The sequence below is a fragment of the Triturus cristatus genome, chromosome 5_1, assembly GCF_964204655.1.
Source record: "Triturus cristatus chromosome 5_1, aTriCri1.1, whole genome shotgun sequence".
Taxonomy (NCBI): domain Eukaryota; kingdom Metazoa; phylum Chordata; class Amphibia; order Caudata; family Salamandridae; genus Triturus; species Triturus cristatus.
In genome coordinates, this window is record NC_140587.1 from 301,119,034 (window position 1) to 301,142,466 (window position 23,433).

Genomic DNA, 23,433 nt, shown 5'->3' on the forward strand with positions numbered 1-23,433 from the left:
TGACCGCTCGCATTGGGAGTCAGATTAATTCAGGACAAGCTATTTTTAGGTTCTACTCGCCCTTACTGGCGAGTAGGAATACAAACTGACACTTGACCTCTGCCTCTGAAAACAGGGGAAATGTGACATGCTCACAAAGTAAATGAGCAATAAAATTGCTTTTAAATCTTGTTATGTCACATGTGCTCAGCTTTCAGATTAGAGGTCAAGTGCATTTCAGTTGGGTCCAGGAGATCTTGTAGGTTACTAGACCTGCAGGTCTAGTGCATTTTCTATGATTTTTCAAGCCCGTTAATCACAAATATAAATGGCATATGTGAGGTTGTACATATGGACATGGGGCGGTACAACACACTGGTGCAAGCGAGAGCAGTTTGAACTAGCTGTTGCTAGGCCTGATGGACTAAAGGGGAAACAACTGAGCTAGGCTGCAGGAACAATTTGATACTTGGGAAACAGGATATATTGGGCAAATGGACAGCCTGAGGAATAACTGTTTCCCTCTGCATGGTAAACCAGACAATGTTAACCTGGGAAAAGTGCTAGTGTTCCACAGTGGGCATATTGTAAGACCCCTGGTCCACTGTTAGTCTTGCCTGCCTCACGTCGCCGTCCTACTGAGGATAAATGTCCACAAGGCACTTGGCAGAGAGAAATGGAAAGGAAGAACAACCAGTTGCTAAACAAAAAGGGATAATAAGGCCACCTACCTCCCTTCCCCCTTTATATGAGGTTTCAGTTATTGTTATAACAAGTTTTAAGATGTATATTTTAATGTTCATTGTAAAGAATTGTTTGTTGATATTTTTAGTCATTAATTATAGACGGTATGTTTAGAATTGTTATTTTTTTATTTTATTGATATGATATAAACATCAAACAAATAAGGACCAAACAGTGTTACATTGCGGTAAATGCCAATCACAAAACAGTACACCAAAACACATTACAGCAACATGTGTACACCTTCGGGCAGCATAGCCCCATAATATATGAGGGACAGGTGCCATAGGGCAATCAGTAGAACAATTTTTAGTGTTAAGAGTCCTCGCATCTTGGCCCTGTAGCAAATGGCATCAGATCTCGAGAGATGGGTTGCATAAGGCATCCTTAAGTAGGCGCTCTACAGCCAGCAAGGTAGACTCTTGGGAGGCAATAGCATCCGAAATCTGAGTGTCCAGGTTTGTATCCGGGTCTGTAGACTGGGCAAGTAAGCCTTCAGAGGTCCCCAGATATCTATTGTTAGGATCTTTAATTACAAGTAAGACCATAATTGATGGCATAAACCCATGCTAGCATGTGATCTTCCTGTTAAAGGGTCGCCATACATTTTAATGTGCATCACACTGAAGCAAGAAAGGGGCAATCATCAACAACATGTTCTATATCTAGCCCTCCTACAATTTGGGACCTGTCAGCCATCATTCAAGAACACAATCTCTTACTTTGTTCCAAATAACCCAGAGGATTGGCCTTCAACCAATGTTTTTTTTCATACGCAATTTTATTGGTTTTATGGACAACAAAGTGAACAGTACAGCACTGTGATGCAACACGAGAGTAGAATGCATTTTCAAACTTAACCCCTAATGGCCATGCAGTAGTCAAGAACAATATTGCCCCTCGGAGCCTGCCCACCATAAGCTATGGAAAACTCAGCCTATCAAGCCCAGCCATTTCCCCCATATGCATTCGAGTTTGGCCGGGCAGGCCTGGCCTCATATACAGTTCTTTCCTGAGCACCAATCCACTCCTTTACGCTACTTCGCAACAGATGGAGATTTTGAGCTCTTCCAGGCCACAGCAATGTCTCTTTTGGCCACTAAGCTGGCTGTCCCCAGGAACAACCTGTCAGCACGGGAACCATCCAACCCCTCCATCACCCCCAGGAGAAGGGTAAGAGGACTAAGTGGGACCACCCAGCCCAGGACGTCACTTAGTTCAGCCACAATTGACGCCCAGTAGCTAGAAATGATGGCGCAGGACCAGACCATGTGGTAAAAGTCAGCAGGCTCCACCTCGCACCACGGGCACCTGGGGGTGGGGAGAAAGACCACTTTGTGTAATCGTACATGGGCAAGATATGAACAATGGAGGTAGTAAATTTGAATGAGGCGGAGCCTGGCCGATATAGTGAGCACCCTAGAGGCCATCAATGCATCCCTCCAGACCTCCTCCTCCAGAGGGCCCACCCATTGCTCCCAACGGGTCCTAAGAAAGTCTACTGTGGACGGAGTATTGTTTATTAGAGAACAATAGATTTGGGATATTTCCCCAGGTTACCTATAAGAAGCTTAGCCTCCAGCGAACGGCCTTAAACCAATGTTAACCTCCTATCATATATTTGCAATTGTGAGTAATTTAAAAAAAATCTTTTATAGTGATAAAGAAGGTGTATGAACTAAAATTGACCAAAACCTTTTAAACGCACATTGAGAAATTATTTCTAAAACATTATATAACGATTTGTCCAGCACACTACACTCTGCCACTCTGTGTGTAACACACCTTATGTCATTAACTGGATTGATCGTATATCCTTGTGGATACGTATACATTTATGAGCAGCGACAAAATATATGCTTGGGCACGTAAGTAAAACGATTTCCTGTTACTTCATATAAAAGACTTTCTGCACAAAACTCAACTTTACATTTTTTGAGTTTCCGGTCGGTCATTACCAACATTTTCATCTTGGTCACTGTATGTGTTTAGTCCTAAATCTGTTGCTGTTCTAAATCCTGTTAAAAATGACTTCATTTTTGACCCTACTCGAACATAATTTGCATGAATGAAAACTAAGATTGATGCCTAAGTGTGGATGACCACTGCCTTGAAGAAAGTAACCTCCTGAGGCATGGTGATCGTTTACTTCTGGAATAAAGCAGCGAGGAGTATTTTTGGGGGTTTGGTAATATTTGCAACGAAAGAGCAAAACACTTTTTTTATCACACAACTAAAAATTGTTAGTGTATTATTCTTATTTTCCCTACTGAATTACAGCATAAATTTCATAGCATTTTAATAGTGTTTTTTAAAAACTTTTAAATATCAGTAATTTTCCAAGGAGCTCAGAGGTAAATGCAAGTAAGTCACTATACTGAGAAAGTTCTTCTTGTTTTCATCTCTGCTTCAGACCACATAGGGAACGCTGGTCAAGCCGCTCCACACTTGAGATCTTCTAGACTTTGGCTGATCTAAAGCCATCAACAGGTGAATATATATATTAACGAAATATCAAATTCAATTTGAGAATATCCTTTTGGCTTGCTTGCTGCACGAGTTCTCCTTTTATTGCTGATTTTCTTAGAAAACTATTTGCTGACTTCAAGAAACCATTCGAGCTCTTGTGATATCTACTGACAAGTTACTTTAGGATCCGGGCAGATATAGCTTGTGGTGCTAGAATGATGGTGAAAGGGCCTGTAATTTGATAACTATGCAACCATGAGTCAGTAGCAATGTATGTAGAGAAAATACGTCTTCGTTTAAATTAATCAGTGTTTCTTTCCAGGGCAAAGTTAACTGAAAATAATACAGTCAGCACTGCTATTGGTTGAAAAGTTTCACTTCTGTTGGATGGAAAGCATGCACAGGCGCAGAGGGCACAAGACCCACTCTACTTTCTTAAAAACACCTCTGATGAAATATAATGTTATTCAAATTTACACTGCACCAACCACCATTGTTGTGGCACTACAGTGCATTCTCCCTTGGTTTACACTTTTTTGCAGATCTGTAAAGGTCATCAAACCAGCTGGAGGGACCAACATTGCTAGTTCATGTTGTGTTGGTATTTGGTTGTATGTGGATAGGAGAGGATTTTTTTATGGAGTTCGGTTTCATCATTGTTGGCGTGAAAATAAAATAAGTTTGGTTTTGGAAGATCTTTGTACTGTATGTGTTGAGCACAAAGGTTGGAGTGCCAAAGGGCTTTTCACTATTGTGGTGGAATAGATGGCATGGTAAGTGCCTTTTCATAGCTGCATCACAACTCCGGTCGGTGCAACGTGGTGCGCGTGGGAGTGTGCTATGTTAATGCTAGTTGTATCTGCGTCCGTGCACTACTCTTTTATGCATTACAATCACAAAATGAAAATGTAACATCGGATTTTAAGACATAACTACCACCATGGTGTCTGAACTTTTTGGGGGCATTTTAGGAAAAGTGGTTGAACCAATCCTGCAACCCATGTCCGAGTCTAGAACTGGAGTGGAGAAAGAGTTCAAACATTTTTGCATATTTTTAATCATGTTTCTCTGACCTCTACCGATCTCTAGGCAGACGTCAGAGAGGCGGCAGTTGGCATAGACATGTCCTACATTCCCTGACAACGTCTAGGCCTTGCCTCCCAGTTAGCCAACAAGGGGCCTGCATAAAGGCAGCTGCAACTTCAGAAGACTGAACAGTCTGGTAACCCCTGAACTCCAAGGGCAGCGGGTACTCCAGTACAGTAATGGGACCACTAACATCACTAAAAGAGAGGTAATGGGACTTCTGGCCCCAAGGAATTCCTATTCCAGGAAGCAATTCAGGAGACCCCAGATACACGTGAGATCCTTCTTGTACGTGTCCCAGTACTAGATCCACTGAGGAGAAAAGAAAGGCATTTTTTTTTTGTTTTGTTTTAAATGGAAAGACAAATTCGACTAGCTCAGTGAAATAACCAATACCTTAGACCCGCACTCTGGGGAAACATATTATGAGATGTGATCAGATAGAAGCACAGACCACTGAAGCTAACAATAACAAGCATCGGCAAAGTCAATAAGTCTGGGTTTAATGTGCTGGCACAGGCAGTGTAAGCACACAAAAGCAGCAGCAGTGGACAGAGAGGGCTCTGGCAGAGAGGGCTACAGCCATAAAGTAGTCCCTCGTTCAGTTTAACACAAGCACTTCAGTAGAGACAAAAAGATACAACAAACAGCCAGTAGCGTTAGGTGCGATATGAAGATACGCTGCTGGGCTGAGCAAAGAAGTGACTGACAAAGTCTCAAGCTAATGGCTGATTGAGGCCTGACATAGAAAGCTGGGGAAACAACCTTTACAACGCAGTCATTACATCGCACCGCCTTTACATAGCAGTCATTACATCGCAACATCCTTTACATTGCATATCATTACAATGCAGCCATTACATCGCATGTCACTACAACGCATGTCATTACAACGCATGTCACTACAACGCAGGCATTACATCGCAAGTCATTACAATTCATACCATTACAACGCATAGTACCCTTACACTATCCAACACTTACCCTACTGTTGCACTCACTGGAGTTAGAATAGTAATTTGTACCCCTACACTATCCAACACTTACTCTACTGTTGCACTCACTGGAATTAGAATAGTAATTATTACCCCTATAGTATCCAATACTTACCTTAAATGCGATGTAATGGTATGCATTGTAATTGTATGCGTTGTAAAGGCATAATGCTATGTAATGGAATGCATTGTAAAGGTAGTTTCTGAAAATGCTATGTAATGGCATACGATGTAAAAGAATGCGTTGTAAAGGATGTTGCGATGTAAAAACTGCATTGTAAAGGCATGCATTGTAAATGTATGCGTTGTAACGTCATACATTCAGAAAGCTGCACTGTCAAAACCCAGACCTAAAAAGGAAAACAAGATGGACAGATTCACTTTGTCTGCAGTATGATTAAAACACTAAAATCTTTGTAACTGTCAAATAGACCTCCAAATTGTTGGACCTGGCCTAAACATTGATGTGGACCCACTTTGCCATGAGAGATCTTACAGTTTAAAGATTAGGAAGGCAGACCCACACATAATTAGAAGTTATAGCCACCCTGGCACACTAAAGGCAAAGGCAAGAAGACAATACCGAGAGCTTGACACACAGTGTCCTTGTGGTACATTAGGTTTCCTGGTTAGACTCGAGAATCAATAAAGAGGAGGACACGCCAGTGGGTTTAAGCTGTGATTTCCCTTTTTGGAAACACTCTGAAGTAAAGTCAGATTAATCTGACAGAAATATGCAGAGTTAGGTGAAAGAATTTAATTAACCACTACCATTACCGTTCTTGAAATTAATATAAGCAAAGAGAAAACATGCTTTACAGTGGGCATGAATAAGGAATACTCAAAAATATCAGCTATCCAACACCATGGTGAGGATTAATATATTTCGCATTCTCAGGTTCTGTAGAGGTGTTTTAAGGGACGAAAGGGAAAGAGGTTTTGAGGAAGAGTCCCTCGACCCCCGGGAGTAGCCAGAAAAATAAAACACCCCCCACTTTGAACCATGCATGGCACTGAACAAGCATGCAAAGGAGTGGCGGCCGCCACAACACGAAGTGGTGAGGGCGGGGGAGGTACGGATGGACGGGAACGTGATAATTTTAAAAAACGTACCTTTTTCCCGCAGCCTCTGATGGCCGCCGCAGCAAGTCTCTGGGAAGGCAGAGGCTGCTCAGCCAATCCTGGCAATCCTGGTGCTGCTCTCTTGCCAGTAGAGCAGCGCCAGGATTGGTCTGAGCAGCCTGCTCTGCCGCTCAGGCACTGCCTGTGAGCCTGTGGGGTTTCTCCAACCCAGCTGTGAACACAGTTGGGTTGGGGAAAAAGAAGTGTGCATGTATGTTTGGGATGCCTAGGCCGGCCAAACATACATGCACACTTCGAAGTGACACCACCTGCCTGTCATGGTCCGGCCCTGCACGCATGTCAGAATCAGTCAAAGAAAAATGCAATTATATTGTTTCATTATCATTTTAATTTTCTGTGACTAACTCTGTCAAGTGGGGCGATGTTCGTCCACCATTACGGAGGAGCCGCCCCTGAAGCAAAGTAAGCGATCACAACAGTTTGTATAATGGCTCACAGGAACTGTTTCCCTAAGGAAAACAACTGGTGTAAAATGATGCATTCACAGCACAATTTCAAAAGAATTTGTCAAAAGAAGGACAGTTGCATATCTACTAGAATTTCCATCTTGCGTTCTTCTTTTCTTCTATTTTTAATTCATTCTTTCCTTTCTCCTTTCCATCTTCTTTCTTCCCTTTTATTCTTCATTCATTTTACGACCTCTTTTTCAATAATTCTTCTTTCTCTTTCTTCCCTTTGTTAGATGAATCTTTCACTCCTTTCCATTCTTCTTTCATTCCTTAGTTAGTTAGGTCGAGCCTAGGCAGCACATGCGCTGTCTCTTCGAGACATGCTGTATTCACTTTGTGAGCTTACAGCCCACCCACTGACTTTATATTCATTACTTGGACTGTCCTTAAAAAAGGTGTTGTTGCTAGTGGGTAATCTTTCTTCTTTGTCCTTCCTTGTGCTCATTTGTTTCCTCCTATGGAGTAGGGACTAACTACTAGTATTGTTCAACTGTAGTTCTTATCTGTTCATTTCATGCACTATTTTTTTGGTTAGTTTCCTGCTCATGTTCCAAAAACTGCTTGTTTTTGTTTGTTTCATCCTCCTGTTCTGAACATCGCATGTTTTTGTTACTATCCTGCTTGTTTTCAAAGTTGTGCTCTCTTTTTTGTGCTCCATCAGCGTGCCGCTTCATTTTTCATCACAAGCATTCTTGCTCCGACATTCGATCCATATTTGTAAACAGCCCTACACTGCATCTGCCTGGCGTCCCCTTTCAAATTGAACAAAGGCACCAATAAATCCTGTGTATCTATTTCGTAAATGGCTGTGTCGCCACTGAACTATGTCACATTATTATCATGTATGTCTTGATGTATTAACGCAGGGTTACTATTAACAAAGATGCGATTAAGATACCAAAGCCTAGCTAGCTTGTACTATTGCTTCCCTACTAGGCTCATTGCAGTTCAACCTGTTTTTGGGGCTTACGTTCTTTTGTAAAATTGCAGCCAGTTCTCGTGACTAGCAAAGCCTTGAGAGGGAGGTTTTAACAAAGAAACGCACACAGTACTACGACCCATAAAACCCCCTTGCTTTGTAAGCAGTGAAATTATAAAACTCAATTGCAAGTAAATCAAATACCAGTTCTAACAAAAGTCACAAATGTGTTCAATACCTCAGCTTCCAAGTGTCGGGGATAAAGGCCCCGCTGCTCGTCCCAAACCCAGAATAGGGTCCAGGGATGGCTCCATCCCCTCTGCAATTTGTCCACGAGGATGGTTGATCATCTTCCCAAACAAACAGACAATCTTCTCTTTTGCAGAAGATGGGGAAATCATCATATTTAACTGGTGCTAACGGTGAGTAATATATAAAGGACATCCCACAAAAGGTGGATTGTAACATCCTGTACAAACACGTAGACAATCCACAACTGCAAAGACTTTTAGTTTGGGGCAAGAGGGAGTGGCAAAGGGTGTTCTTTCTCTCCTTGGTTACTGTTTTTTTTTTTAAAAAACATATTTTTATTGCCATTTTCGTATTTCACACATCGTACATCATACAAAGTTATCGAATAGTGAAGTTAGACTGTACATTCCATGGTGGTACATAATATCTGTATATACTGGTGATACATCAAGTGGGAGCATAAGCAACTTACAGATATATCGTGATGAGTGTACCCTGTTGTCTCAGGTTCCAGACATGGCACAGGAACTGGGGTGTAACGGGGCATAACCTAGGGAACGGGCATGGAAGAACCTCTGCAGAATCTCTAGCGAGGGTATGGAACGTCGTATGGGTAAGGCACCACTGTGACTCACGGTTGCCTATCAATTTTGATTCGACCTAAAGCCACGATAGCACCCCTGATGCTGGTGTTTGTGTGGAGTTCATGCGGTCATTATTTCGAGAGATTGGTTGGGTGGGGTCTGTGACTGCGTGTGCAGGGCTGACAATGCGGGCGGGCCGTCTGTTGAATCTTCTCCCCGGGTTAGCTGCTTGAACTGATATAATAGCATGGCCCATTCCATAGATATTGGGTGTTTGCGGACCCCTCTCACCTTCTCCTCCCGTAATGTCTCCTCCTCAGCCGCCGCCCATTTGTGTGTAGCTCCCACCCAAGCCGCCAGCGGTGGACCGGTGGGGGAGCGCCAGTGCATGGCGATGCTGCGTTTGGCTAAGAGCACCGCAAGGGAGAGAAAACGGGTCCGCACCTTGTGCTGCTTACTTGCGCAAAAGATGCCTATGGCGCAGGCCTCCCACGTGTTCATGCAGGCCAGCCCTGTGAGGGTACCCAAAGCAGTATGAATATGGTGCCAGAAAGTTTTAATGACGGAACAATTCCAAAACATATGTTGGAAATCCGCATTCCGTTCGAGGCATCTGGGACATAGGAACTGCGTGTCGGGGTAGAATCGTTGGAGGCGTGCAGGTGTTAAATAGGCCCTGTGCAGAATGTAATATTGGATATTCTTAAAGCGTGCGTTTCTTGAGACCTTCTTAGGGTACTCCAAAGCCCTCTCCCACTCCCCATCATGTAGTGCGCGCCCGATTTCAGCCTCCCAGGTAGCCCTCAGGGTCTCCAGTGGTTTATTAGTCAGTTCCCGAATGGCTTTATAAAGCCATGTCGTTAAATGTTGCCCTGCTCCCATGTGTAGGATCGTGTGAAGAACTGGATGTGTGCGTGGTTCCCCTTTGATTAGATCCTGATATGGTCGGTAGCTATCTAGGAGTTGGCGGTGAAGCAGGAATTGTCCCGGGGGAAGATCGCATTCTGCCACAAGGCTGTGGAACGGTCTTAGTTGCCCGTCCTCAAAAAGGGACTCCACTTCCGTTATACCACACGATGTCCACGTGCGGACCGCGTTTGTTGTGTAGTAGTGTTCCTGTTTGGGCCATCCCGCCAGGGTGAGTAGAGGGGAGTACAAAGGGGTCCCCGGGGACATGCGGTGTATCCTCAGCATGCACCTACGTGCCACTGACACTTGCAGAGGGTATGTGCGTTTTGGTTTGGTGCCAGGGAGGAGTAGGCGACGGATCTCCGGGACCGATATCCGTCCTGCAATGGTGTGAGTTTCCACAGTTTACCTGTCTGCCGTCCAGTGCGACAGCCACTGCAGCTGTGCTGCTAGGAAGTAGGCCTCGAATGAGGGGGCTTCCAGGCCACCCTGTGAGGTGGGCAACTGCAATTTTTTCAGGGCTATTCTGTGTCTGGCGTACCCCCAGATGAGTGCGCTGAGGAGGGAGTCTAGGTCCCGAAAAAAGGCTCTGGGCGGGATTACTGGCAAATTGGTAAAGAAATACAATAATCTTGGGACCATGATCATTTTGGCCAATGCCACTCTCCCAATTGGAGCCAACGGAAGGCTCCTCCAGAATCCAACCGTAGCCCTAATACTCGCCAATGCCCTAATATGGTTACCCTCGAACATATCTGTGGAGGAGTGGTATAGGTGGACCCCGAGGTATCAAGGGGCCTCCGCACTCCAGGGCACCCGCTGAGCGCCCATGCGAACCTCCTGTGGGATTAGACCCGGATGCAGTGGGTATATCGTGGACTTATCCCAGTTCACCCGCAGTCCCGAGGCCGCTGTAAATTCCGTCAAAGTCTCCCAAAGGGGAGTCAGGTCGTCCGTAATGTCCCGCACATAAATCAACAGGTCGTCCGCGTATAAGGAAACACTATGCACTGTGCCTGCCACCGGGATACCCCAACTCTCCCCCTCCCGCCGAAGTCGTATGGCGAGGGGCTCAACCGCCAGAGCCAAAAGTAGAGCGGGCAGCCCTGTCGCGTGCCCCTCTGAACCGCAAACTCCGTCGATATATACCGGCCCAGGCGTATCCGTGATGTCAGCCCGGTGTACAGTAGGCGTGTATACGCTAGGAGGGTAGACCCAATGCCCGCTCTCTGTAGCACTGAAAACAGAAACTGCCACGTGAGGGAATCAAAGGCCTTCTCAAGATCCAGGATGAGACAGGCCGCTCGAGGGTATATCCCCTTCACCTGATCCTGAATGTGAAAAACCCGACGAATGTTCTGAGATGTACGTCTGCCGGGTATAAATCCGCACTGATCTGGGTGGACCAAGGAGCATATGATTTGCACGTATCTGTCCGCAAGAGTTTTCCTCTCCTTGGTTACTGTTAATATTGTTTTGTTGATTCTTAGTTGAAACAGTTATGTAATTGTGCAACAATGCTTCACTTCCCGAAGTGTAGGGTCAAGGGATGCTGGGATGGGGTTGCTAATTGCAACCTGTTTTAGGGATGTTTGGAGTTATGTTTCCGATTGCTGTACAACAGCACACACAAATCCCTAGTAATCTGACCCTAATCACATGACAGCACACACTTAGATAGAGAAACACTATCGGTTCCTCTCTAGGAATGTTAACGGGCTCAACAATATGTTTAAGAGGGCAGCAGTCCTTACCATTGCTAAATAGCTGGCCCAAGGAATACGTCTGCTCCAAGAGACTCATCTGATGGGTAACAACCGGAGTTTCTTGAACAGATACAGATATACACGAGTTTACCATACTGGATATAATAGGGGGGGAGGGGTGTCGCTATCCTTCCCACTGATCCCATTGAAATCATGCACAGAACACCTTGGGCATTTTATGATGCTTAAAGGCATAACAGAGGGTCACACCTTATCAATTGTTTGCGCTTACATACCTCTGATTCGGGCTGACTCTTTATTATACACTTGGTTAACACTAATGCCAACTGTAAAATTGGTTGTTAGAGGAGACTTCAACACAGTCATCAACCCAGCCCTCGACGCCTTCAGTGGTAGACAGACACCCAGATCAACGTCCTTTGCAATATGGGCCCAGTCTATGGGTTTTTGTGACGACTGGAGGAAATGGTACCAAACAGGGAGGCATTATTCCTTCTTCTGTTCATTCATAATCTTTATTCCTCCCATCTAAACTACTACTTCATGCCTGTGGCAAACATGACAGGAGTGAGGGAGGTGAAGATACTCCCCTGTAAATTAACTGCTCACTCCCCAGTGGAGCAACGCTAAATGGTTGACCCATTGGCACAGACGGGAGAGTGGAGTTTCAACACATGGTGGCTTGGTGACAAACATAGGGACTGCTGAGTTTGCAGTAACCATATGGCAGTGGCCCGCTGTCAGAACAAAGCCTTATAACAGGGGCTAAAAACGAAAACAATAAAGCAGGTCTATTGACAAATTAGAGAAACAAATTCCTGAGCTTGAGAGCAGGGCTACCTGTTTGCAAAATTACCATATTCTAAGACAACCCAATGCCAAAGGGGAAGAACTTAAATATCATAGGTTGAGGGAGGCCAAGCTTTCTTGGCTTGCTACTCAGCACAAGATTGATGAGTGGGGCGACATGTCAAGTAAACTATTATACTGGCTGCCAACAAGATACCTAGAGTTCTCTATAGTTCCAAAAATACGCCAAAGTAGCGGCGCACTGGTGATGGCGCTGCCTCAATAATTGAGGCGTTCTATAATTACACCACCCTCTATGCAGAGCAGACTCCCCCACCTGCTGAGAAATGTAACCCAAATGTGCATAACTTAGTAACAAGAGCACTAGACCCGCTCCAAAAAGAGGGGCTCTTTACGTACCTCTAACTGTTGAAGAAATTCAAGAGGTAATTGCTGCCATGAACTGAAGGAAGGCTCCAGACCCCAATGGTTTTTTGCAGTTTAAAAAAAATAAAATACTCTTCTATATTGGCCCGCACTCTCAGGCTGTATATGAAAAGGCTATGACTTGACGCTGGGAAAACTACCAGATGATTTAATGGGGATCACAACTGTGATTACTCCTAAACAGGAGAAGGATCCAAAAGAGTGCCCTTCATACAAGCCTATCTCACTGATTAACTCAGAGACCAATATCCTGGCAAACATTTTGGTTATGAGACTGTCACGGGTAATAAGATCTCGACCAAAATGGTTTAATGCAAAAATGTGGGCCCTGAAATTGTATAAGGCGACTTCAGATGGTCATGGCCAGGAAGGCTGAGCTGAATGAGGTGGCAGCATTGGTTTTAATGCACTTCGAGAAGGTGTTTGATTCAGTTCACCAGCACTTCATGTGTCAAATCCTAAGATGTATAAACTGTGGGCCCCATTTCCTGCAATATTTCCAGACCTTGTACCAGGCCCATCAAGAGTGTGAGTGATTATGATTAATGCAGGGCTAAAATCATGAAACTCAATTAACATAAATAACTGTATGGCGCAATAAAATCAACTCAAAATAAGTAGAAAATAAAAGTCAAGGAGTGCATAAGCCAGGACAGCAAACCTACAATTAAAATAATTAAATATAAATAAAAGATGTGTACATTTAAATCAATGATTCCATCTGCAGTTTGCCATCAGATTTTGCAATGTATGAGTTGCCCAAGAATTTCATGGGTGTCACCTTACAAACATAGGTTGAATTGCCTCCGTTATCGGGCACACAGAACACCTGTTAGATGTTCTTTAGAAATAATTTACATGAAGGCCTGGACAGATGCAGGCGTTACATAAAAATATTTCAGTATGTAGACCACAACGCCTATGTCGTGTACTCTTCTCTTCATCTTTGTATCAACTGCCCACTACAACATGGGGATTGATGTACTGTGGTCTTAAGCTCAGGAATGTCTGTTAAATTGAAGGTCTAATAAACTCTGTCAAATAGCACTGTAGTATAAGAGTGGTTTAGCTGAATGAGAGAGATGAACCTTCCTTCGGTTTCCAAGACTGTTGCAAAGTTTGCCGATTAATTCTGTCACATAAACATTTTTTTAGATGAAGATTCAAACTTATCTAGATCCTTCCAGATATAGTCAAGATTACATGTATCTAGGAGTGTCACCAAGAAAGCTACATATTCATCTGCTTTAGACCCACTTAGATCATCCCACACAATTGATTTGGTAGATATCTTTCCTGACATGCTAGTCAATTGTAAGTTGTAAATTATTGCCACGTTGATTATGTGTCCAATTGCAATGTTACCTAGTTATACGTTACCTAGTTATGTGTCCAATTGCAATGCTATGATTAATAACAACTGATCATGATACGAACATGGCCAATACCATGATGTTCCTGATGGTAATATTGCCAAATCTAAACTTTCAATAGGCCCTGGGGAAAGCTTATTTGAAGTTACCCAATACATTAAGTAGTGGAGTAGAAAATTAGCAAGGTTTTGTACTTGAGCTCCAGGGGCGCAGTAAGGTGGCAATTTTCTGGATCTGGTCTCTCTCTCTGCCTTTTTAGATAAGAGTAGCAGCCCACTCCTGCACCAAAAATCAGAGATTATTCCTTTATGCAATACTAAGTTGTGGACAAGGAATACGTCTTCTAACAAAACTGAATATACATTTTTAAAACTGCTCTAAGAATTAATTTGGCCCAGCTACCTTTGGTCCCTTTATTCCATTGATTAGCATTGTGATTGTTTGCAATGAGATGACTGTAAGAAATTGGGTTATTAGTTGAGAGGGTAGAAGCCACACTCAAATAATAAACACAATCCTGGTCAGGGTGAACCACAAAAGTGACTAAACAAACTTGTGCTTAAGCCTCTGATAGCTTGGCACAAAGGCAGTCAGGTTGAACTTAGAGACAATGTATACAGTACATATGTAGCACGCAAATAGTCAGTAATAAAGTGAAAAAACAGCACAACAAAAAACCCAAACTACTTTAGAGAAATAGAGTACCATGTAAAAAAAATGAAATGACACCCAAACAATATAATTCCAATCAGTAGAACCAGAGATATGAGTTTTTAAAGTTGTAGGTGAAAATAGCGCCAAAGAGCACAACGCGCCACTCATGGTTATTTGGTCGCGCTGGAGCAGGGAAAATCACAAGTTCAGGCCGTCTAGATAGAGTACGGTTTGGATACAGGGGCCAGGTTCGTCTTGCTGAAGAGTTACCTTCTCAAGTCTGCTCGAAGAGTGTTGTTTGCATTGGTAGACATCATGAGGCAGAGATTGTCAGCTTGGAGAGCAGGTCGGAAGTCACAGGTCGTTGCTGCTGTAGCAAGAAGAGACTTTGCTGAAGATTCCTACTGGCAGTCTATGCAGGTTGTCGGCACTAAGAACAGGTCCCACTGGAGGTTCGTATTGGCGGTCGTTGTGGATGGTCGCTCTCTGCATGAAGTACAGGTCCCGTTGGAGCCTTGCGTATGCGTTTGTCTCAGGTGATCGACTCTTGACGTAAAGAGCCCAAATCTTCTGTATCTTCAACATATCTGCAGGGGGAATACATACTGATTCCAGGATCTGGGGTGAACCTCTTGGGGATCAGGACTCACTTCAGCAAAGGCCAGCAGCAGGCATCAGGTCAGTCCAGCCAGTGCTGGTCAGCTGCAGGGATGCCTCTGGAAGCTTATTGTGTCCCTGTAGATCAATCAGGAAACAGCCAACTGACCCTTGGGGTCACTTCTGCAAAGGCTGGGTACAAGCGTTCTTCTTTAGACAGCAGGGCAGTCCTTCTTTTAAATCTTCCACAGTTTCTGGAGTGTTCTGTGAGACGTTCTGAAGGTCTCACTTTTATACCTAGTGCCAGCCATTGCATGCGAGAATTCACTGACCTACCCCAAAACTGGTTCCAGTCAGTTCTTTCCATTCCCCTGGCTCCAAACTGTGTAGGGTGACAATGTCAAGCGCAGGCCTTGTATCAGGTTTCTTTGCATGTACTGCTGCCCTTTAAAGTGTAATCAGGACACAGCACAACTCCTCCCAGCCATCCTGCCAGAAGACCTTCTCCATTTACACCTAGGCCTCTTTTGTTCCAATGTCTGGAAGCAGTACACAACCCACAAAAGGAGAGCATCCAGGACACTGGCAGAAAAGCAGAGTTGGTTTAGAAAGAAAAATGCCAACTTCCTAAAAGTGCAATTTTCAGAATAGTAACTTGAAACCAGACTTTACCACAAAAGAGGATTTTAAATTACAATTCATTTCAGTGTGACGAGCATTTCTCTATCTAGTCCCAAACATATGTTAGCACTTACTAAGTGTAATAAGGGAACTCAGTGTTAGTCTATGGGAGAGATGGCCTTACAGCTGTGAAAAACAACTTTAGGAGTTTATCAATGTAAGTACATATAAAACTTAAACACACATGTTCACTTTTTAAATTCCATGCACCCTGTCGTATGAGCCATTAGGGCCTAACTTAGAGCTGGCTTATAAGTATTAAAAGGGGGGGTTTAAGCCTGTCAAAAAGGTTTCGTTTGCCAGATCTAAATGGCAGGCCTTAGGCATGTTTTACAGTGCTACTTTAGTGGGTGGCAAAATGGGTGCTGCTGCCCACTAGTAGCATTTCATTTAGAGGTCCTGGGTTTGTGTAGTAACTATTACTAGGGGCCTTTTACATAAATTAAAGGCTTTAATTAGGTGTAGGCTAATTTTACTATTTTTAAGGGAGAGGACACAAGCACCTAACCACTGGTTAGCAGGAGTAAAGTGCATAGAATCCTAAGGCCAACAAAAATGAGTTCAGCAAAACAGGGGAGTGAAGACAGAATATCTGGGGGAATACCACGCCAAGGATGACAGGTCTAGCAATCATCGCAAATGCGGCCAACGGATCTTGGAGAGTACATCTCCTGCCATGCTCTGCTTACATAGTGTATCTATATGTAACCTCTGTTATTCGTCTGTGATTACTTAATCAGGATTAGGCCTGAAGTACCTGTCAGTTTTAGCCACAAAGGCACAAATACGTGTAAAATGTTTTCTTTTCCTGGCATCCAGCAAAATACACCATTTGTTCTTATTCTCTGCCAGATAGATAACTTTATATTTTTGTTTATTTCAATTGCTGGTGATGTCTGGTATTATACTGTGTTTTATATAGGGTTATTTTGTGATATGTTACACTCAATTTTAAAGCATAGTTTTGTCACTTAAAAGTCCTTTTGTCATTTGATGGCTGATATGTTCTTTCTATATGGGTGTTTGCCAAGTAAAACACAAACTGAAATACAACTGGAATTCCATACTCTCTGTCTCGGATGCTGATTCAAACTCTTCTGTTACATTTTAAGGGGAGCTTCACTCAGTCAGTGCCTCCAAATTGTCCATGGTCTAGTTTATTGCATTTTGTTTCCCTACTCTGTGGAGATCAACAACACTTACCACTTTATGTGCATTATTTATCATACATTTTAACTTCACGAACTGGGGAAAAGAGTTGCTAATGAATTTGGCTTATATTTCAAAATCTTTCACCCAAATATAAAACAGAAGATTAATAATTCTATAATACAGTGAGGTGTTTATATCAGCAGGTTTGAGGTGCTTAAAATTCATCAGGTGTACCCGTCTTGCAGCGGCCATTAAACAGTCTAAGTTGGAAATCACCCTATTGTTCTACTAGCCACCTGCTTCTTGCATTAATTTTGTCACTGTGAAACTTCATCGTATCATGTAAATTAGTGACCTTCAGAAAGACAAAAATTAGAAAAATGTTCAAGTCTCCAGTCAGTATTGTTGCTTCATCTAAACAAGTACCCATGACCAGCCCTAGAGTGTACATCAGAGTGCGAGCAACAGGGGTTGGAGGTCAATAGTTGTTGCAAACGATAAAGGACAGTATTCTGACTTTACTAGAAGGTAGCTCGAACCTTACTTCCAGTATGATACCATAGGTCAACACGCATTCACTGGGCTGTTCGGTCTACTCGGTCTTCTTGGTGATAACAAGAGATGAAACTGACATGGTGCTGTCACTGATTACGGACTGTCATCTGCCTGTTCCAGCTTCCTGAGCTTTCTATTGGGATCTTCCTACATCCGATTTAGCTCTGGTTGACTTTGAGGATGAATCTGCAATTATTCTCATGGTGGACCTTGATGACCAACTGGAGAGTCAGTCATGGTCAGACATGGCCTAAACTATACCTTTTAACTTGATAGCTTTCGGTAAATCTCCTTTGACCACCAGCCCAACATGATTGATATTCTCTCAGTCACTTCCATTTCCACTGGAGTGGCCAGTCCTAAGAGTTTGAACAGACAAGATGTAAAACAGCATCCCTGTAATCATCACTACCTCACCCTGCTCCAATTTTTGGAAACAGTTTAAGTGATACCCAATTATGACACAAAAACAATTCACTTTCACTCTCAGAACCCACCTACCCCTCCAATCTCTTGCTGACCATATCTTTTCCTTTGACTCTGTACAGAACTCTGTTGCCTTTTGACAGGGTTTGCCCTATACACATATCACATACTTCCATACATACAGTCAGATGAGAACAACTGGTACTGTTTGTCACTGAGCTTGATGGGACAATCCCTCTGAAAGAATGGTAACCCTATTGGAAACTGTTGATAAAGTACCTCAGGATCAATTCAGCACTACTAGACTGGTATGTTGCCGTGCCAACACTTCTAATCTGAGCAGCTGTTCTAGTGATGTATTATATAAAAATGATTGCTGCTGTGTTAAACTGTGTTAGTCGTGGTGACATGGAGGCTTTCTAAGAATACTTCACCTACTGGTCACCATGACCTAATCAGGTCTGCAAAGCATGATGTCTCATAAGATCCGAATGCAAATAAGGTTAATCCATGTATTCAAAGATCCATGCTCGGGGGGCGTGGCTAGGCGCCGAGGTGAATGGCCGCCTGATCCCGGAGCTCCGCCGGGACCGTTGGTGTTCCACCGAAATCCGGACCTAATCCGCGCTGCGGGGAGTGCCCTTGGAGCTCCCCCGGCTCCCCCTGACCCAGTGCCCAAGGGGGCGGCTCGGTGACCCCAGGCGACAATTGCACGGCCCAGGAGGGGGGCCGCAGTGGTTGGCGGCGGACGGACGGCCCGGCCCCCGGAACCCTGTTGCGGCTCCCGACGCTACTCGAGGCCCCGGCGAGGGCCTGCCCGCTGACGCACACAGAGCGACGCCGTCACAGGAAGAAGCGGCAACATCGCGGATCGGAGCCGGAGATCATCGGCTTCATCGGAGCAGGTGCGGGATCGCGACTGGGGCCGCGACGGACTGCTTCCCTGGCCGAGAGGAGGACGCCATTTTGCGGCCGCGAAGGAGCGGAGGGAGGCCTGCCGCTGCCTGCCCTACCCTCCGGTGAGACCTCAGAGCGCGCCTGGGACCGCGAACCACCTGGCTGCCCGGAGGTGAGACGGAACGCTCTACTCTTTCTCGGACCCGGCTGGTGGCGGCGGAGACCCTCTTCCCCCTAGAGAAGCTCCCCCTCTCGGACCCTGGCAGAGTGCACTGGGCTCCACCCTCCGTCCATTGACCCCAACCCGGATCAAGGGGCGCCTGGGCGCTGTGCAAGGAACCACCAGTCGTCCTAGAGAAGGTGCACGCTCGTGACTGGGGCTGCGGCGGAGTGATTCCCGGGCACAGAAGGGGACGCCATTTGTGGACACAGTCGAGCAGAAGGTGGCCTGCTGCGTGGGAGCGCCCGGCCCACTCACCTGGTGAGGCCCACGGCCGCGACTGGATACTGCGCACCGCCTGGCTGACTGGGAGTGGGACGGTGTACTGTAACGGACTCTGGGCCTCTCTCGTGGCGGCGGAGGTCTTCCTCCCTCTGTTGATCCCTGGACAAGAGCGGTGGGCCGAGGGCTACGTCAGTGAAAGCTGACCGGACCGCGGGGCACCTCGGTGCTGCGGAGGGCGGTGCCGCCTACGGCCCGCAGGGTGCCCGGACCGCCATGCGACCCAAGAGTGGAGCCGCCACACAGGCCAACAAGCTTGACCAGTACACAGTAGCCAAGGCGCCACCTTCGGCGGAAAGGGCTCCGAAGGATGATGCGGACCCCGCGGACCCTTCCCTGAAGTCCATCATGGCTGCGATTCAAACCCTGGGCACGAACTTGGAAACCAAGATGGACAAGATCACTATTGAAGTGGCCCTGCTCCGAGCTGACCTAGGGAAAACCACTGACCGGTCCAAGACTAATGAAGTTGATATTAAGGCCCTACAGGACTCGGAGAAGCGGCTTGAGGGCAGGGTGAATGAACTAGTACACCAGCACCGCCTAATGGCCCTGCGGCTCGATGATCAAGAAGGAAGGGCTCGGAGAAGTAATATCCGAGTCGTGGGGGTGGCGGAAGGACTTGAAGGAGACAGTGTGGAGCTTTTCTTGGAGGACCTGATCCTACGACACCTTAAACCCAAGCGTCTCTCGAATCTCTTCACCGTTGAGCGGGCGCACAGGGCCCCTATCCCACGACCCAAGCCTGGAGCCATGCCACGGACGATCATAGCCAAAATTCTGAACTTCCGGGACCGGGACGCAATTCTTCAGGCGGCAAGACAGCACGGTGACCTACGATATGAGGGGGCCACAATCCGGTTCTTTCCCGACTTCACGCTCCAGGTCCAACGGGAAAGGCGCGCCTTCCAAGGGGTCAAGGCGGCGCTCCGCGAGCGTGGGATCAAATATATGATGTTCTTTCCCGCCAAATTGAAGATCATCGCCGATGGGCGATCCCTCTTCTTCACCACGCCGGAAGCGGTGCAGGAGTGGATGGATGGGGGAGAGGCGACGCAGGACTCCCGGAGTGGTGAAGTACAGCGGCAAGATGCGGGCCTGCCTGCCACGGAGTCGGCGTCAGGCCGCCCTGCGGGTGGCGCGCCGAGTCAGCGGTCCTGGCGTTCCAGGTCCAACAGCCCCCGCTGGGGCTCGTCCAGAGAAGGGACGCCACGCTGAGACCACGAGCAATAGCGCTAGAAGACATCAGACAGTAACGTATACCTCACGTGCCTTTCTTTGAGACTTGGTAATTCCGGGGTACCCTGGCCGCCTCACTGCCTCCATGGGTGGCTTCCCTCTATGGGTGACTCCGTGACGAGGGGGATGAACGAACTGGGACACCGCGGGCGGGCGACCAAAGGGGACTAGCCCACGAACTTCCCAAGTTGAGTTTCTCGGTGGGTTCACCGGGGGGGGGTGGGGCGACAGGCGCTCTGCTAATTGGGGTGGTGGGCAGTTCTAGACCCACGGAGCAGGGGGCAGGGTGGGGGGAGTTGTTTTGGGATGGGGGGGCCGGGAGGTCAGGGCCAGCTCCGGGAGGGAGGGAGTTGAACGTCCGGCCTGTTGGGATTGTTGTCATTTGTATGATTTATCATTGTGGGGTGGGACTCAGGGAGGGGTGGGAGTTGGGGATTCTTTACGGTCACGCACATTATTCTCACACAACTGATGCCCGGGTGGTGGGACAAGACACCCTCTTACGACACAGCAATGGCTAGACGGTGGGAAAAAAGCCTTAAGATTCTCAGCTGGAACGTCAACGGTCTAGGGGACAGACTCAAGCGTACTATAGTTTTGCAGTTCCTCAAACGGCACCAGCCAGATGTGGTGCTTCTGCAGGAAACGCACTTATTGGGGAATGTCTGTTACGCCCTCAATAGATATGGGTACACTCTAGCAGCGCACTCAGGTTTTACCACTGGATCGAGAGGAGTAGGCATACTCCTGCGCCGCTCGCTGGCCCTTCATGTAGACACCACCAAGACCGACCCGCAGGGCCGCTTCACGGCTGTGTCGGGGCGCTGGGAGGGCCAGGCGCTTAATCTTCTTTCAGTCTATATCCCCCCAGGCCTACAGGCCCGGGCCTTCGCAGACCTGGGCTCATTCCTACTATCGCTACCCGAGGGTCGCCTCGTTCTGGGAGGGGACTTGAACGCTGTGGCGTCGGGAGCCCAAGACAGATTACCATCTAGAGACCTGCCCCAAGGGCAACGGTGGCTGCCGGACTTCCTCGAGTCCTTCGGGCTGACGGACGCTTGGCGCCTACTCCACCCCACTGAAAGTAGCTTTAGTTTCTTCTCCGGGGCACACCACTCCTTCTCCCGGCTGGACTACATCCTCACCCTGCTCCAGCACGACATGGCGGTATTGGAGGCCGAATTCCTCCCCAGGGGTATCTCCGACCATTCACCGCTCCTTGCACAGATTATATTCGGAAGTAGACGGGAGGGCTGCACTGCGCCAATTAATCCCTGGCACTTGAAACACGAGGTCACTAGAAAACACATATCCACTTCAATCACGCGCTACTTCACAGAGAACGATGGGTCGGTCGCCTCCCCTGCCACCCTGTGGGAGGCGTTTAAGACTGTGGTGCGAGGCGAGGCTCTGTCGGCTATCGCGGCTCGGCGACGGGAACGTAACCAACAGACCGTAGCGCTAGAGGAGCAACTTGGGGAACTAGAAAGGGAGGCACCGACCAGCGGCGACCGGGAGCTCAGGCACGCGATGCAGCTTAAGGCGGCAGAGTACAGAGCGCTGGTGTCCCAGGAGGCCCAGACGATGGCCCGGCATAGAATGGGCAGGATATATGATCAGGGTGACAAAGCCGGGAAACTTATAGCCTGGCTTGAGCGGAAACAACAGGCCAGCAGGGTGGTGCCGGAGTTGCACACTGAATCGGGGAGAGTGCTCACGGAACCCCGGGAAATAGTACAACAGTTTGCTGACTATTACCGGAAGGTTTACAGGCGAGAGTCGGACAGGCCGGAGGAGGACTCCATGGACCTCCTCGCGGACATACGACTGCCTACTCTCTCGGACACAGATCGAGAGGCTCTTGACAGCCCGCTCACCGAGACTGAGCTCCAGCAGGCGATAGGGGACCTCCGTCCTGGTAAAGCGCTCGGTCCGAACGGCATACCCATAGAGATCTACAAACTCCAGCCAGACGTCACCAGTAAGCACCTCAAACTTATGTTCGAGTGCAGTAAAACAATAGGGCGGCTGCCCCGGGACCAGCGGTTGGCGACTATAGTGGCGATTCCGAAAGAAGGTAAACCCAAAGACGCTTGCGCATCATACAGACCCATCTCGCTTCTAAACGCGGAACCTAAAATACTTGCCAAGACGCTGGCCAATCGGCTTAAGCCGGTGCTCACGTCGCTAATCCACCCTGACCAATCGGGATTTATGCCCCACCGCAACACGGCCCTCAATATTAGGAGATTGCATGGGGTGCTAGGGCAGTGCCACAGTCTCCAAGAGGACGCGGTGGTCGTCTCGTTGGATGCCACCATGGCCTTCGACACCCTAGAGTGGCCCTACATGTTCGCTGTCCTGCGCAAGCTGGGCTTTGGACCCCAGTTTATCGCTTGGGTGCGATTACTGTACGCGGAACCCCTGGCGCAGGTGCTGGTAAATAATAAAGTGTCTGAAGTATTCACGCTGGCCAGGGGAACTCGACAGGGCTGTCCCCTGTCCCCCCTTCTATTCGCCCTTTCCCTCGAACCGCTCGCGGCCTGGATAAGACAGGTGGCCACCGTGCAGGGCATAACATGGGCGGAGGGATGGGAGGATAAGATATCTTTATATGCCGACGACATACTTCTCTACCTCTCGAAGCCGCGTGGGTCACTGATCGCGGCGCTGAATATATTGGACAGTTTCGGTCGCAATTCTGGCTTCCGAGTCAACTGGGCCAAATCGCATCTATACGTCCTCCGTGGGGACCCTCCCAGGCTCCCTGATTCTTGCCCTATTCGGGTGGCAGAGGACGGGTTTAAATACCTCGGAGTGTATATTACTGTTGATAAGGCTCTGCTATACGAGCACAATCTCAAG

General features: G+C 47.0%; 1 protein-coding gene across 1 annotated transcript in view; it reads right to left on the reverse strand.

Moving 5' to 3' along the window:
- NTAQ1 (N-terminal glutamine amidase 1) overlaps positions 1-23,433 on the reverse strand; it is a 222,675-nt gene that overhangs the window by 138,932 nt on the left and 60,310 nt on the right. The gene's annotated exons all lie outside the window — the stretch shown is intronic.